Below are 13059 nucleotides of genomic sequence, written 5' to 3' on the forward strand. Positions count from 1 at the left end.
CTCATGTGACCTTGAATGAAAATTGTCATATAACTTTAAATATGTGCAGGTGACAGCGTACATCAAAGTGGCCTGGACAAGAAATTGCATATTTATCTTTATTTTGGTATGAGGGCCAATATTAGGTTACAGTGTATTAGGTTACAGATACAGGATAAACTGAATTTTAGGGCTTCTGTGTTCAGTGAAATGGTTTTGCAGAAAATTAAGCGATATGAGTGGCAACTATGTTGTAAGAAACAAATATACATTGTTTCCATGATGGTGTGTCTTCTCCCCTCCCATCTCCCTATCTGACACTATTTGTTTTTTGTGGACTGTTTTTAAAATATGACAAAGCTGACAGCAAAAGCAGAACCATCAACTTTGCAAGACAAGCCATGCTAAACAACTTCACCAACCACAGAGTCTTGGGGTTTAGAATTTAGCAAGGCTGCATGCCACATCAAAGAGAAATTGCTGGCCCATCCTGTTTAAAATGAAAAGGGCAATTCTGGCCTTCATGACAATCTGGATGGGACTCCATGTTTATTTTCAATATTCCTGCACAAGGTTTTCCTTTTTACTTGATTATGAAGTCATGAATTGCAGGAGTGAATTTTTGGTGTCTGTTTTTAAGGTCACTATTCTTGGTGCAGGTCTCCATCTATCTATTCAGAGACTTATATTATGCTTATTACTATGGTGGGCTGAGTATTTCTGGAATTCTCTGTCTCATAGATTCTCTTCTCTATGAGTCTTTGATGCCTCTTTGTGACAAAGGAAGAACAGATGATGCTTCCTCCAGATCCTGTTAATCTTAAAGGATTAGCTAGGATGGGTCATCTGATGTGGTCACTCTCCTAGGACAAGGGTCAGACCTTATAAAAAGAAATACTATTGCAATGGTCCAATCAGTGTAATAACACTAAGCATGAAATGTATTATTTTGGATCATTATGGGATTACTTGTTTTAAATAAGAGACAAAATCCAGGATCCTAACTGGAGCTCCAGTTCAATGAGGTACTTAAACTGTGCCTATCTTTATGCATATAAATTGTCCTATTGAAATCATTGAGACTACTAAGATTTTTTGTTAGTGTGTGCTTAAGCATGTGGCTGAACTGGGCCCTTGGATCTCCCTTGTGGTAGCACAATTTATTGCCTCTGAGTCCCTAGGCCAGCTTAATTTTTGAGTGTTTCAATTTATTTACATTCTACGTCATCATATCGCTCACTTTTACTGAGTTAGTGAGTGTGATAAGTGATTTGAATCAAGTACATTTAAAAAACAAATGTCAAACAAATCAGGAACTTAACGTTTCCAGCTAAAGGAAACCCCAAGTTATGGCTCTTGTTCCTTCCTCTGTCTGCCTTTCCCCCCATTAATATGGCATCGTGTTCACATTCAGAGATCTCTGCTGCATTATACTGAAATGCAATGGAGTACAGTTGAGAGCTGTAACTCTCATAGCTGTTTTATTTTATTTTTCAATGTGTATAATTGCTCTCCAAACTCTACTTAATTACTCTGCTTTCTGGGCTTTTTCCAGGTATCTCAATTTCAGTCCATGTCCCAGCACTTCAGAGTCAGTGTATTAAACTCTGACCCATCTTGAAATCCCTATAGCAAGGATTGAAAAAGAGGTGCCTCAAAACAATATATTTTTTTTAAATGAAATGTATAGACATAACAGTATAAAGAAGCCATTTATATGAGCCATTCAGTTTGTAGGATGATGAAGTGTGATTGTTGATATCAAACATTCTAATAAGTTCTTCAAAGCTGTCACAATAAAATGTTTTGTCTCAGAGGTGGAGAAGGTACAGACTGTTCACCAAAATGTGACCTTCAATACAGCTAATGACCACTCTCTCACTTTTTAATATAAAGATGAGGCCCTTGGACAACAGTTCCCAGAGTGCAATGCTCCTCCACCTGATCAGAGAGAAGGGAATCGTGTGTTCTGACCTGTAGGATTCCGTTACTTGCATCACTCTATTAAGAATAAGGATGGCTACAGTTTGCTTGACTTAGTGTAAATTAAATCTGGCCTTCAAACTGCAAATGTGCAAACTGCCAGCATCTCTTGTAGTACAAAGTTTAAGCCTTCCTGAGGTAGTACATATTATGGAGACACTGTTAAAATGATTTTTGGGTGAGTTGTGATGATTCCCTCAGAATGTTATACGTTATAATTTCAATCCGTATTGTAAAGCTGTAACAGTGTTCTTGTGAGGGTGCTCTGGAATTTGCATTGAAAATGTATTTTTTCTTTTCATTAGCCAATTTTCAAATCTTAAAACACAACAGATTTTTAAATAGAGTGACCCTAAATCATTTGCTGAAAAGTTTCCACTCCAAACTAAGGATTAAGTGGTATGTAAAATTAAGTTTTTTTAAAAAGTTGCTGTTTTTCCGTAGAGCGTGATGACAAAAGCATCTGAAGCCACAGAAAGTTCCTCCCTCCCCCTTTCGTCCTTCTGTAATAAAAAACCAGCCAAACTCGTGTAGAAGAAAAATTGAAAGGGGGGGCGGAAAGAAGCTTAAATACCAATTGTCAGTTCAAACCATTTTTAAGGTAAAATAATAAACCCCTTATAAAAGGAGCTTGTAATTCATGGTTGGTGCATCCTTAACTTTGTGCCATAACTGGTGCAGTTTTTTTCTAAAGACTTTTATCTATTCAGTTTTACCCCTTTTGGAGTATTAGCATTGTTGAAGCATTTAAATGAAATGACTTGCAAACGCATTGACACATAAAGGAAATTGAATAATATGTTTTCAATTAAATCTTTCAGTGTTGCAGGTTCATCCCTCTTTTTTGTTAACCGTGTTGTACAAAGACACTTTATGTAACAAGCATCACTGAAGGTCTCTGGAATATTTTGAACCTAAGTCTTTTGAATTCACAGGAATTACCCCATGTTAATAACTCAGCAAATAATTAGTCTATTAAAAATCTAGCATGTGATTAAACTGAAAGGAAAGTAGCACTGTTTTCAAATGGTCTGACAACTAGATCATAACCCTTTATCAATTTGAAATGTTCCCCTTTGGAAACATGAGGGGATTACACAGCAGGGGTTTTTCATTCTGTGTGTGTACATCACATGAAGAAATATTAAAGGCATATGAAGGCTCAGTAAATCATTTTGCTATTCAGACACTGAATTTCAGATAAGTGGAATATTTGCTAGTATTTTTACACTTTGTATCCTATTTCAAGACTTGAAAAGAATGGAATGTCTTTTTCCTACTTGCAGTAACATTTATTGCTTCTTATTCAGCGCTTGCTAGTAAAGATAATAAAATGGGAGCATAAATCAGCCTATTTTAAGAGACATCTTGTTTTATATAATAAACTTAAGATCAAATATTTGTTCTTTTAAAATGTATTATGCTGGTTTACATTCATTTCATCTGAAAACAACACCAACTGCCTTTTTTTTTTTTTTTTTTTTGGTAACTGCCATGTATTTTAGTAACCCCCCCCCCCCCCCCCCCCCCCAAAATCTTTCTGGATGTCTGACTACATTACTACATTCTCATCTTACCTTTTAGCTGAGTGAAAGATGTCTTTAGATAGAGGGGAATGCCTGCTTGCTGGATGTCACTGAAAGTTGCCACTTTCTCGATGCAAGGGTGCTCCTCTTGCAGCAGTCATGATTCACAGAATCTTTCAGCAGGCATTTCAGGAGGGTTAAAGTGAAGCAGCTTGCTAATTCAAGAGCCCTTTTTTGGTAGCTTTTGGACCTTTTAACTTTTTATCCAAAGCTAAGCTGAATCATGTGCTGGCTACTGAATGATGGATCTGCCTTCTGAGTCAGTTCCAGGAGAGAATAATTTTCTGTTTCCCAGCAGTTAAATGGCTCTGTATGAGAGGTGGAAGGGGATTGAGGATTCTGATTCATCTGATCACATGTGTTAATTTAAAGATGGGTATGACATTTATTTTGGCATACATCTCTGAACTGGGGTGAGATTAGTATGACTTGAAAAGCAAAATCTCTAGTGTTTCTAATTAATCAAAATTATTTGTATACTTTAAGGAAAAAAAAACATTCTGTCATTATGGTGTCTTCCCATGTTTATTGCTCTGTTCATGCTATGGTATCAAAGTTCAGATTTCAGAATTGTTTGGATAATTTCTGGGAGGTCTTAATACTGATTCTACATCTGTTTTCTATCTTTGTGCTACTATGAGTGCTATAGGTACAACATAAGCCAGATTTAGGACATACAGGAGCTTTGCCTGAGTATGGACTGATGAATAGGGGTTTAAGACAATTGACTGTAGGTTTTAGGCTGGGACCCATGGAATAATCTTCTCTCCAGCCCCTCTTTCCTCACTCTTCCCCATTTGTGCTGTCCATTTTGGAACCCTGAGTATCTCCATTTGTCATACACTCCTCCGAAGCCCAGGTCACAGCTGTTAGTTTTATGATCAAAGAATATTACACTGGGTTCCATTGTAAGTCCATCACTTTTGCTCCTTAATTAGCTGGAGGAATGCATAGTCATATAATACAAGATACTTCTTTATCGTCAGAGAAAGAGAGCTTTGCCTCTGGAGTATTTTCAGGCTCTGACCCTGGGAGAAAGAATAGGACCAGAAAATCAAACTTAAATCTTGTGAATGGCAGTGCAGTGGTGTGTGTTAACTGTGGATCACTGAGGTGGTTTAGAAGTCTTTAAAGTTACTATTTAATTTTCACATTTTTATAATGTGATGAAGTGGGCCTCATGAAATACTGCATCTTTAAGTGAGTGCTGATACAAAAATGAACCAAACACCATTGTGGTTGCTTTTATGTAGTATTACAAATGAATCATAGAAATTGCAGATGAAAGATACCATTCTTTTGCCAGTGGAGAATATTTCCTACAGTACATTCTTAGAGATGGGCCAAAACTGGAACTTCAGATCAGAATACTTGGGAATTTCAGATAGTTTTGGATTTAGATCCCCAAATTCAAACCTGTCCGTATGGTTTTAGTTTTATGTTGGATCCAAAATAGGAAGGGGTTCGCTTTCCATTTCTGGTTCACATTTAGCCAAAATTTTGTCAGAATAGTTCTGTAGAAATTTTTTTGTCCTCAGATGGAAGAAATTCTTTAAGAGCTATTGATCTGCCTGATTGCCCCGTCAGTATGATGCCATCTACTTTGAACCCAAACTCTAGCCCTAATTCTGCCTAGAACTTGAGCTCTGTACTTAATGCAATCTAGACGTGGCTTGGAACCCTGCCTTTCTACTCACCTTCATTTGAGTTTCCTTGGAAAATTATTCTAATTCAATACTATGGATGAATCTAAGTGGGATTGTCAATTTGTAACAAGACTGTTTTGAAGATAATGGGTGCAATCCTGGCCCCACTGAAGTCTTTGGAAGTTTTGCTATACAAACTCTGGTCCTCTTTTGCATATATATTGTGGCAAAATCTTTAATCACATGATCACCTACTATTTTTATCCACATGGTTTTCAGGGAATGAATCAGGGTTGGTTAGTGAGGCTGGTATCTACAGCACCTTTGCCTTATTTGTTGAAGAAGTTGGAAGGTTTGTAGTAAACATTGCGGGGGGGGGGGGGGTGTTTGGAGGAAGAGAAGGAATTGTCTCCTGGATAAAGCAGATGAAGGATTCTGTCCCTGCTTCTGCCACAGAATTCCTATGCAGAACAAGACTTTGCTTCTGATCCACTTGAGTTCAGTGGCAAAACTCCCAGTAACATCAATGGTGCAAGATGAGGCTCCAAATCCTTTAAGTCAAACGTGTTGCAGGTAGCAGCTAATTGTATGCTCCTCATTTTCTAAGTGCTTCATATTGACACATGTTAGGTCCTGAGTTGCAGAAGTACTGAGCACTCACAGGTGCAATTGAAGTAAGTGAGAACTCTGCCCTGAGCATAGAAAGTGCCATTAAATGCTAAGTATTCTGAAAAATAAGGTCCTAGGCCTTCAAACGGTCACCCAAAATGAGTGAAAAGAAAAGAAGTACTTGTGGCACCATAGAGACCAATAAATTTATTTGAGCATAAGCTTTCGTGAGCTACAGCGCACTTCATTGGATACATCCGATGAAGTGAGCTGTAGCTCACGAAAGTTTATGCTCAAATAAATTTGTTGGTCTCTAAGGTGTCACAGGTCCTCGTTTTCTTTTTGCAGACACAGACTAACACGGCTGCTACTCTGAAATCTGCCAAAATGAGTGGACACTTCTGACCCTAGTGTCTCTGTGCCTCAGTTTTTGACCTTATAAAATGGGGATGATAATACCACCTCGTCTCACAGGATTAGGGTGCAGATAAATTCATTTAATGTTTGCCAGGCACACACGTATATTACAGTAATTAGTGTCACAGAAAAGCTAATGAGTAAATTGATAATTCTGTATTCAGAGCAATGTGTGCCGGGTATGCAGAAATAAGGCATCGGTCAACATACTGAATGATGAGGATAAAATGAAACATTGAACAGCTGCCTATTTGGTAAGCACTGTCTGTTGTATGCACTGAATGAGGCAGGGGTCTTTTGGAAAAAATAGTGTGTGATTTGGTAATTAAAATCTGTATCATAATGCAGATGCACAGGAAACCTTAATACTGACATTTCCTACCTTTTCAGTGCTTGACTTTGTAACCTTAATGTTCTTTTAATGTAGGTTTCTTCTTTTTTCTTATTTAATTTATTTACTAAACTTTTTAAAAGGCAAACTGAAAAAATAAAATTTCCATCATGTAGGAACACATTGACTCCCACATTGTGTCATCAGCAGGACTGGAACTTTTACATCCATAGCACAGATCTCTGCCACTGGAACTAATGGAGCAATTGATTATCATTTTATACGTGGACCAGCCATAAATGGAGATGAATGTGCTATTTGCCAGCAGGATCCATAGGTATTTCCTGACAGCAAAGGAATGTTGAGACTCAGAAATCCTGATTTCAGTTCCCAGGTCTGGTGGTTACAGACCCCTCTGCTCCCATTCCCAAGCCTGGCTCCTTCTAGTCTGCCCCCTCTAGCATGCCTCTGTCCACTCCCTCCCATCACCTGGCTCTTGTCCTCCTCCTCCTCCGCCACCCTCCCCTGGCTTCTGTCCGCTTTCCTCCCTCCCTGACTTCCATGTGTCTTCTCTGTCCACTGCATTCCAGGTTATTTTCTTCTCCTCCAGGTTGATTGGGTGCCAGCAAAAAATTAGAGCATAGAGAGCATTTGAAAGATAATCTGTCTTTCAATTCTGGTGCCTCATGCCACTTAAGCCACAGGGAGGAGGAATTGCCGGGACTTTTCAGCTTGGAAAAGAGACGACTAAGGGGGATATGATAGAGGTCTATAAAATCATGACTGGTGGAGAGAAAGTAAATAAGGAAGTGTTATTTACTCCTCATAACACAAGAACTAGGTGTCACAAAATGAAATTAATAGGCAGCAGGTATAAAACAAACAAAAGGAAGTATTTCTTCTTACAATACACAGTCAACCTGTGTAACTCTTTGCCAAAAGGTGTTGTGAAGGCCAAGTCTATAACAGGGCTCAAAAAAGAACTAGATAAATTCATGGAGGATAGTTCCCCATCAGTGGCTATTAGCTGGGAATGGGCGACAGGGGATGGGATGGATCACTTATGAAAGTTTTGCTCGGCCCTGGAGCCTTGGGATGGAGTTTGCTCGGTTGCTCTGCGGTGATTTCAAATGTCTAGTCTGGTTGATACATAGGAGCTTTGTGAGGATGGACTACGCTCATTACAGATGGAATCTTTGGAGAATTTAGCTACTGAACCCTAAGAAGCCTCTACTGCACCTGTGCAAACTGAAAATTAGGACAGATTTTCACTGGGATGTCAGAAAGGGCAATTCTTAACACCAGGGTAATGCCTCTGCCAGATTTCAAGTCTCTCTCCAAAGCATACCAGTGCTAGAGCTTCCCAGTGAAACAGTTGTAAGATTTTTTAACATCCAAGAGTCCAGAGTGGATTGTTTGAGTGGACAGAAGAGTGGAAGTCATAAGAACATAAGAATGGTCATACTGGGTCAGACCAAAGGTCCATCCAGCCCAATATCCTGTCTACCAACAATGGCCAATGTGCCAGGTGCTCCAGAGGGAGTGAACCTAACAGCTAATGATCAAGTGATCTCTCTCCTGCCATCCATCTCCACCCTCTGACAAACAGAGACTAGGGACCCCATTCCTTACCCATCCTGGCTAATAGCTATTAATGGACTTAACCTCCATGATTTTATCCAGTTCTCTTTTAAACCCTGTTATAGTCCTAGCCTTCACAACCTCCTCAGGCAAGGAGTTCCACAGGTTGTGCACTGTGTGAAGAGCTTCCTTTTCTTTGTTTTAAACCTGCTGCCCATTAATTTCATTTGGTGGCCCCTACTTCTTATATTATGGGAACAAATAAATAACTTTTCCTTATTCACTCTCTCCACACCACTCATGATTTTATATACCTCTCTCATACCCCTCCCTTAGTCTCCTCTTTTCCAAGATGAAAAATCCTAGCCTCTTTAATCTCTCCTCATATGGGACCTGTTCCAAACCCCTAATCATTTTAATTGCCCTTTTCAGAACCTTTTCTAATGCCAGTATATCTTTTTTGAGATGAGGAGACCATATCTGTATGCAGTATTCAAGATGTGGGCATACCATGGATTTATATAAGGGCAATAAGATATTCTCAGACTTATTCTCTTTCCCTTTTTTAATGATTCCTAACATCCCATTTGCTTTTTTGACTGCCGCAGCGCACTGCGTGGACGTCTTCAGAGAACTATCCACGATGACTCCAAGATCTTTCTCCTGATTAGTTGTAGCTAAATTAGCCCCCATCATATTGTATGTATAGTTGGGGTTATTTTTTCCACTGTGCATTACTTTACATTTATCCACATTAAATTTCATTTGCCATTTTGTTGCCCAATCACTTAGTTTTGTGAGATCTTTTTGAAGTTGTTCACAGTCTGCTTTGGTCTTAACTATCTTGAACAGTTTAGTATCATCTGCAAACTTTGTCACCTCACCATTACCACTTTCTCCAAATCATTTATGAATAAGTTGAATAGGATTGGTTTTAGGACTGACCACTAGTTACCCCTCTCCATTCTGAAAATTTACCATTTATTCCTACCCTTTGTTCCCTGTCTTTTAAACAGTTCTCAATCCATGAAAGGATCTTCCCTCTTATCCCATGACAATTTAATTTACGTAAGAGCCTTTGGTGAGGGACTTTGTCAAAGGCTTTCTGGAAATCTAAGTACACTTTGTCCACTGGATCCCCCTTCTCCACATGTTTGGTGACCCCCTCAGAGAACTCTAATAGATTAGTAAGACATGATCTCCCTTTACAGAAACCATGCTGACTTTTGCGCAACAATTTATGTTCTTCTATGTGTCTGACAATTTTATTCTTTACTGTTGTTTCAATTAATTTGCCTGTTGCTGATGTTAGACTTACCAGTCTGTAATTGCCAGGATCACCTCTAGAGCCCTTCTTAAATGTTGGCGTTACATTAGCTATCTTCCAGTCATTGGGTACAGTAGCTGATTTAAAGGACAGGTTACAAACCATAGTTATTAATTCCACAATTTCAAATTTGAGTTCTTTCAGAACTATTGGGCGAATGCCATCTGGTCCCAGTGACTTGTTACTGTTAAGTTTATCAATTCCAAAACCTCCTCTAGTGTCACTTCAATCTGTGACAATTCCTCAGATTTGTCACCTACAAAAGATGGCTCAAGTTTGGGAATCTCCCTAACATCCTCAGCCAGGAAGACTGAAGCAAAGAATTCATTTAGTTTCTCCGCAATGACTTTATCGTCTTTAAGTGCTCCTTTTGTATCTCGATCGTCCAGGAGCCCCACTGGTTGTTTAGCAGGCTTCCTGCTTCTGTTGTACCATTTTGTTATTACCTTTTGAGTTTTTGGCTAGCTGTTCTTCAAACTCCTTTTTGGCTTTTCTTACTACATTTTTACACTTAATTTGGCAGTGTTTATGTTCCTTCCTATTTACCTCACTAGGATTTGACTTCCACTTTTTAAAAGATGCCTTTTTATCTCTCACTGCTTCTTTGAGAACTTCATAAGCCTACCAAAAACTTTAGTCATTTTAGCTAGGAGACTCTTCGCATGCAAGCACAACAGCAAAACATTTATATATACTTCTTCAGGAGGAGAGGTGCACTTATCCCAAACACCTTCCCATTATTGTCCTGTACCATTTGGAAACTCCAGCAAAAAAAGTGCAACAGTGCTTATAGTACCGTAGAGATTAACAAATTTATTTGAGCATAAGCTTTTGTGAGCTCACAAAAGCTTATGCTCAAATAAATGTGTTAGTCTCTAAGGTGCCACAAGTACTCCTGTTCTTTTTGCGGAAACAGACTAACATGGCTGCTACTCTGAAACCAGTGCTTATAGTGACTCCTTCTTGAGACACATGATTCTCTAATTTAGCAAGCAGCCAGTGCCTGCTATGTTTCTGCCTCACAAGACAAGATCTGTTACCAAGGGCCTATTTCTCTGTCATGAACCTGAGAGACTGAGCCTATCTACGTGATTTTTGAGAGGAAACACTTGAATGGCTGTTCAGTCAGTGTAATCAACACTTTACTTGCTTCCACAAAGTATCTTTCTCATAATTTTCAAAAGTGACTATTGACTTTTGGACCTCAAGTTTTGGTTACCCAGCTTGAGAAACTTTAAAAGGACCTAATTTTCAGAAAGTGCTGAACACCCTCTTTTGAAAATTTAGCCTTTTTAAGGTGTCTCAAGTTGGCCATCCAATGTCACTAGCTAATTTTGAAAATCTTGGCCTAAATATTGTGGAAGTGGAAAAAGGGATAAAGGGAATTTGGATGCAGACCTCTTCTTTCCAGAATGAGCAGGAGTCAGGCTAACTCTAACCGTACTAACGCGAGACTTTAAGGCAGGGCCTGGGCGAGTGGAAAAAACTGTAAGAGAGGTTGTTTTGACCTTGTGTAAGATAAGAATGGAATGCAGACTATAGCAGAAATTGCTGAGAAAAATAAGATATCAGGAAGGAATATGTATAAACAAAATGCAGCTGTTGATTATTATTGTACATAACAAAAGGTATAAATGCTTGCCCTAATTGTTTATCTTTTGAGAGACCTGCCGAGGAAGGGGGAATCCCTGTTCCGGGTGTACTCTCTCCCTCCTTGCAATTGCTTGAGAATAAAGACTGTTTCTGACTTGCTGCAACCAACATAAGAGTGAAGGCTCTGTTTCTTCCACAATATGAATAGGATTATATAATTCGTGAGGCAAAAGTCTTCCAATTTCTCCTTATAACGGTGTTGTTTTTTCCTTTGTGAAGAGTTTATTTGTGTGGCATTTTTGGAAACAACAATAGGCTCAATACCAGACAGATTTTTATTTTAAAGTAGTATATCTTTAAAATAATATTTGCACAGGAAATTAATTTGTAAGATGAGCCAAACAGAGAAAAACATAGTGAGGGGTGCGAAGTAGTTGTAGAAGATGTGCCAATAAAATCACTTTGTTTCATGGGATCACTTGCACACTGTTTTACAAAAAAGAGTCTTCATTTCCTAGTGGATAGCAAACAGCAAACGTCTACATGAAAGTAACATTAAAAGGCACATTTTCAGGGTGTTTCCTGTCTCGTTCCACTGTACTGAAAACTATTGCAGGTCTTAACCCTGGAGTCATCAAACAAACAAAACCCCCATTGATTGTCAGTGGGGGTTATGTTTCATATAACAGTTCAGCATTGCACTCTAAGGATATAACTTTAACTTGTACAGGCAAAGCAGTTCAAAATTAAGGCTGAAATGGTGTCCTTTGCTCATTTTGCTATGCTTAAGTTACTGTTATTGAAGATCTTACTTACCATATGTCTTTCACATCATGCTGAGTTAAGAATTGCTTTTCAGCCTTCAGTCTTGGCACTTCCTTTTGTTGGTTTATATTGGGCCCTTAATGCTACTTTGACATAGCAATTTTTGAAGTTTAAATTTTTGTTAAAAACAAATTAGATCATTTGTGGATTTGTAAGATGTTAAATTCATGATTTTTCAGTGAGTTTTAATAAGTATTGATGTACATTAACATTAGAAAACATTAGACCTCCTAATGACTCATCTTATATCTACAAAAAGTCTGTTCCTGGTAAAAGATCTAACAGGATATATCCATAAACAGGCACCATTTGTAAGAACCGAACTTCATTAGATTATTAAGATGTCTGTGACTGAAATTTACAACTTTGTTAAATATTGTAAGTAGCAGAATGCCATTCCTCTGCTGTATTCAGGAGCTTTCCTCTTATCAGTTCAGTTCAGTTCTTTTTCTTTTTTTTTTTTTCAGCTTTCTGTCACACCTCCCTCATTAATTTGGCTACTGCAATAAATCTTTGTCAAAAGGAACATTTTTGCAGCATGTGAACTGGATTAATCTGACCTCTGGAAACTTGTTCCCAAAACTGAGCACTCTTGACTGATACTGTTTTGACCCTGACTGCTACATGTTCTGTCATCTGTATTATTACAGAGTAGTTTGGCTGTCTTTGTGGCAATGGAAGCTTTCTGCCCTCTAGAACCACATTGCGGGCCATCTCCTTTAGTTTCAATAGTATTGAAGGCTCAGTACCTCTTGCCAACAGATAAACTTGATTGTTAGCCCTTTCCTTCACTTAAAATATATTTTTTCTTTTCACCTTCCAGAAAGGAGGGACTAGAGTGCCACACATCCTGGCCATACGTGCCATGACATCACTTCAGATCAGTGATTTTTGGGTATCTTCTCTATTCCATTGTAAAGAAGTGGCTTTGGGGTGGCGGGGATTAACCTAGCACAGGGGTTCCCAAACTTGGTTCATGTCTTGTTCAGGGTAAGCCCCATGGCTGGCTGTGAGACGCTTTGTTTACCTGAGCGGACGCAGGTACGGCCGCTCTCAGCTCCCAGTGGCCGTGGTTCGCTGTTCCCAGCCAATGGAAGCTGCGGGAAGTGGCGTGGGCTGGGCCACCACTTCCTGCAGCTCCCATTGGCCGGCAACCACGACCACTGGGAGCTGTGAGTGGCC

The 13059-nt window shown here is 39.0% G+C and overlaps 2 protein-coding genes across 8 annotated transcripts in view; one reads left to right on the plus strand and one right to left on the minus strand.

The window, feature by feature from the left end:
* COL10A1 (collagen type X alpha 1 chain) overlaps positions 1–3846 on the minus strand; it is an 84342-nt gene extending 80496 nt beyond the window's left edge. For all 4 annotated transcript variants that reach the window (XM_048844733.2, XM_048844732.2, XM_075126650.1 and 1 more), the window contains exon 1: positions 3540–3846. The gene's annotated coding sequence lies outside the window, so the exon portion shown is untranslated. The remainder of the gene's footprint in view (positions 1–3539) is intronic.
* Positions 1–13059, plus strand: part of NT5DC1 (5'-nucleotidase domain containing 1) — a 245993-nt gene that overhangs the window by 104523 nt on the left and 128411 nt on the right. The window lies entirely within an intron of this gene.

This window comes from Caretta caretta, chromosome 3 (genome assembly GCF_965140235.1).
Source record: "Caretta caretta isolate rCarCar2 chromosome 3, rCarCar1.hap1, whole genome shotgun sequence".
Classification (NCBI taxonomy): Eukaryota; Metazoa; Chordata; order Testudines; family Cheloniidae; genus Caretta; species Caretta caretta.